A 4,862-nucleotide genomic window follows, 5' to 3' on the forward strand; every position below is an offset into this window, starting at 1 on the left:
TCTTTCAACAAACCTTTTAAGCTTTTAATTTTCTATACTTTTATTCTCATTTGAAATGCATTCCTTGCAGTAGTTGAACTTCTTGTTGTTTTCACCTTGAACTTCTGTCACGTATTTTTGTTCAACCTCTCACAAGAATTTTTGAATTTATCGGGCCGAGCACTTGAACTTCTAGAAAAAAACTATTTAGCCTTTGCTTTTTATTCTTTTTTTCATACAAAATGCACACTGTGTAGTACGTGAACTTCTGGCAGTTATCAACCTGAACTTCTCTCGGTTACGTGAGAATATCTAAGTTTTTTCAATTTTTGAACCTCTTTTTGTGTATTTTCTAAAAATGTGAAAAATTGGAGTTTTTTTAGTAATTTGACATTCCCGAACACAACTTTTTGACCTTTGCATAAACAAATATTAAAGTAAAAAAATGCACAGTAGAACAACATTTTTGTTCTATCCATTTTTTGAGATGATATCTTCATTCACAAAAAACTTTATATTTTTGCCGATGCTATTGATGAAAACATCAAACAAAGAGTAGTATCAGAGAGATAGAGCTTGGGTGGACCAGTGCAGGGAGATGGCGAAGTGGCTACAGGGGCTCGTCGGAGCAGGACTCCCTAGTGGACTGCGTCGCGTGTTCTGTGCTGGGGCATCAGTTGGCGGCGTCGTTTTTTCAACAGCGCAGTGCATTCTATCAGGTTCATGGACGAACAAAAAATTCAGTGAGGCATGCCGCCGGACTGCTCCTGCGCGCGAGTTGGACTGCATGCTCGAGATGGATGGTTGGGCAGCCGGCACGGGCATGGCAAGGAGGCAAAACAGGGAGGGACACGGGTGGGGCAAAGCAGAGAGACCGCAACCCACGGTGGTTTGTTGGCCTTCCTCACCACGGCGAGCACCTGGACAACCCCAATCGAGATCCTCGTTGTGGAGTATCGTCTTGGAGGAGAGGTGACCGACGTGGTCGGGAGGCTTGGCTTGGCGGCGATACTTCTAGGAGGATGCACACCGTGGGAGAACCACCCGATCTGCATGCGCTCCAGTCGCACGATGCGCCGGTGACGAGAAGAGGCGGGGGAAGGAGAGGCCGAGAGCTGGAAGAGGAGGATGGGTGGTGGCGGCGGATCTGGAGGATGGGGGCACTACAGCAGCGGTCGCCGGTCGGACCCGGCGGTTGGGGCCAGGGAGGGCTCGGCGGGCACTATGGGGGAGAGGCGCGGTGCGTGGTGGTGGGCGGCGGCTACAACTGGGGAGTGGGGAGGAGGCCTAGGGTGGTGCAGGGTCTAGGCCGCCGGCGGCGGATCTCGTGACTGGGGTGGCAACTCCGGTGGCCGGCAGCGTGGGGGTGGGTGTCACGGCTCCGGTGGCTAACAGCGGGTGGGCGTTGGGGTCGGGTGAGAGGCGGCAGGGGGTCTAGCGGGGCCAGGGCGGCGGCGGGGGTGGCACGTTGGGTCTTCTTATCTTTGGACCTTTTGAAAGGCCCAACCATATCCATCCCCCAAGTCGCAAATGGCCAACTAATTGGAATCATTCTCAACTCCTGAGCTGGTACATGAGCACGTCTTGAGAACTTTTGGCAACCATCACATCGTCTGACCAGATCCTCTGCATCAGCATGAGCAGTTAACCAATAGAAGCCATGGCAAAACGCTTTAGCCACCAGAGATTTTGAGCCGACGTGGTGACCACAATCTCCTGCGTGGATCTCACGCAAAATTTCACGGCCTTCTTCAGGAGACACACAGCGTTGAAATACTCCTGACACGCTGCACTGATGCAACTAGCCGTTGATAATAGTCATGGACTTGGATCGCCGGATTATCTGTCTGGCCAGAGTCTCATCCTCTGGTAACTCGCCCCGGTTCTTGTACGCCAAGTAGGGAAACGTCCAATCCGGAATAACATGAAGAGCTGCAACCAATTGAGCCTTCGGATCAGGAATAGCCAAATCTGCTTCAACAGGGATCTTGACTCACGGGTTGTGCAGCACATCCAGAAAAACATTGGGCGGAACCTGTTTACGCTGAGAGCCCAGCCGGCTTAAAGCGTCCGCCGCTTCATTTTTCCCCCGGTCCACGTGGTCCACCTGATAGCCTTTGAAATTACCTGCAACAATATCCACCTCACGACGATATGCTGCCATGAGTGGATCCTTGGAGTCCCAAGTGCCAGACACTTGCTGAGCCACGAGGTCCAAGTCACCGAAGCACTTAACCCGACTTAGATTCATCTCCTTAGCCATCCGAAGACCATGGAGCAAGGCTTCATACTCATCTGCATTGTTAGTACAAGGGAACATTAAGCGGAGAACATAACAAAACTTATCACCTCGTGGGGAAGTTAATACGACTCCATCCCCCGAACCATCCAATTGCCTGGATCCGTCAAAATGGATGGTCCAATATGTGTGATCCGGCTTTTCTTCAGGTGCCTGCATTTCCGTCCAATCATTGATAAAATCAACCAGTGCTTGAGACTTAATCGCCGTCCGAGGCACATACTTCAAATCGTGCGGCCCAAGCTCTATAGCCCACTTGGCAATCCGGCCAGTTGCTTCCCGGTTCTGGATGATATCCCCCAAAGGAGCAGAACTGAACACCGTAATTGGATGCCCTTGGAAGTATTGTTTATGCATCTGGCTTGCCATAGAAACTCCATACACCAGCTTCTGCCAATGCGGATACCTTTGCTTGGACTCAATGAGCACCTCGCTGATATAATAGACCGGACGTTGAACCGGATGCTCCTTACCTGCCTCCTTTCGCTCCACCACAATAGCCACGCTGACCGCTCGAGCATTAGCAGCAACATATAGCAGTAACGGCTCCTTGTCAATGGGAGCGGCGAGCACAGGCGGATTGGCTAATTGCCGCTTTAAGTCCTCAAATGCTTCATCAGCAGCAGAACTCCAGACAAACTGATCCGTCTTCTTCAACATATGATACAAAGGGATTGCCTTCTCACCAAGACAACTGATAAACCGGCTTAACGCGGCAATCTGGCCTGCCAGGCGCTAAACATCATTGATACACTTCGGTTTAGCGAGGGAGGTGATGGCTGTGATCTTCTCCGGATTAGCCTCAATTCCCCTATTGGACACCAGGAAGCCTAATAACTTGCCCGCCGGTACACCAAAGACGCATTTGTCCGGATTAAGCATCATCTTGTATGTCCTCGGGTTATCAAAAGTTTCCTTTAAATCACCAATCAGAGTCTCCTTCTCCCTGGATTTAACCACGATATCATCCACGTAGGCGTGTACATTACGGCCAATCTGTTTGTGTAGACAATTTTGCACACAACGTTGATAAGTTCCCTGGGCACTCTTGAGCCCAAAGGGCATAGACACATAGCAGAAGGCTCCAAAGGGAGTTATGAACGCCGTTTTCTCCTGGTCCTTAACTGCCATTTTGATCTGATGATAGCCAGAATATGCATCCAAAAAACTTAAATGCTCACAACCCGCCGTAGCATCAATAATTTGATCAATACGGGGGAGGGAAAAAGGATCCGCTGGACAAGCTTTATTAAGATCTGTGTAATCCACACACATGCGCCAGGTGCCGTTTTTCTTAAGGACCAGCACCGGATTGGCAAGCCACTCAGGGTGAAAAACTTCAACAATAAAACCAGCTGCTAAGAGCCTGGCTACCTCTTCTCCAATTGCCTTGCGTCTTTCTTTGTTAAACCGGCGGAGGAACTGTTTCATCGGTTTGTATTTAGGATCCACATTAAGGGTGTGCTCAACGAGTTGCCTCGGTACACCTGGCATGTCAGAGGGCTTCCATGCAAAAATGTCCCGATTCTCACGGATGAACTCGATGAGCGCGCTTTCCTATTTCGGATCCAATTAGCACTGATGTTGAACTGCTTGGACGAATCGCCAGGTACAAAGTCAACAAGCTTAGTTTCTGCTGCCGATTTGAACTTCAGGGTCGGACCATGCTCCGTAGTTGGCTTCTTTAATGGAGTCATGTCCGCCAGATCAACATTGTCCTTATAATGCTTCAGCTCCTCGGTGGCACAAACCGACTCTGCATAGGCCGCATCACCTTCCTCGCACTCCAAAGCAATTTTGCGGCTCCCGTGAACCGTTATTGTCCCCTTGTGACCCGGCATCTTGAGCTGCAAATACACATAACAGGGTCGTGCCATAAACTTGGCGTAGGCCGGTCGCCCAAATAGGGCGTGATAAGGACTTTGGATTTTCACCACTTCAAACATCAATGTCTCCGACCTGGAATCATGATCATCCCCAAAGGCCACTTCCAGAGCTATCTTACCAACAGGATATGCTGATTTGCCAGGCACTACACCGTGGAACACCGTATTATACGGTTTAAGATTTTTGTCTGTCAGACCCATACGACGGAAGGTCTCATAGTACAAGATATTAATGCTGCTACCTCCATCCATGAGAACCTTGGTGAACTTGTAACCTCCCACCTGAGGCGCCACCACCAGAGCCAACTGACCCGGATTATCGACCTGGGGAGGGTGATCCTCTCTGCTCCATATGATTGGCTGTTCAGACCAACGTAGATAACGGGGTATGGCCGGTTCAACAGAGTTGACCGCCCGCCTCTGAACCTTCCAGTCTCACTTGTCCAAGCTAGTAGTGAAGAGATGGTACTTCCCACTGCTCAACTGCTTTGGGTTGCTCTGGTAACCTGATTGTTGCTGCTGTTGGTTGTAACCACCCTGGTTGTTCTGACTATTTTGACCATTAAGTCCGCCCGGATTACCATTAAATCCTGAACCGGAACTTCCTCCACCGTAACCCGGCCCGGATCCTGAGCCACCGCCAGATTCGTGATCATACCGGAAATTATTAGAATTCTTGAACTCCTGCATAATAAAGC

The sequence above is a fragment of the Triticum aestivum genome, chromosome 3A (genome assembly GCF_018294505.1).
Source record: "Triticum aestivum cultivar Chinese Spring chromosome 3A, IWGSC CS RefSeq v2.1, whole genome shotgun sequence".
Taxonomy (NCBI): domain Eukaryota; kingdom Viridiplantae; phylum Streptophyta; class Magnoliopsida; order Poales; family Poaceae; genus Triticum; species Triticum aestivum.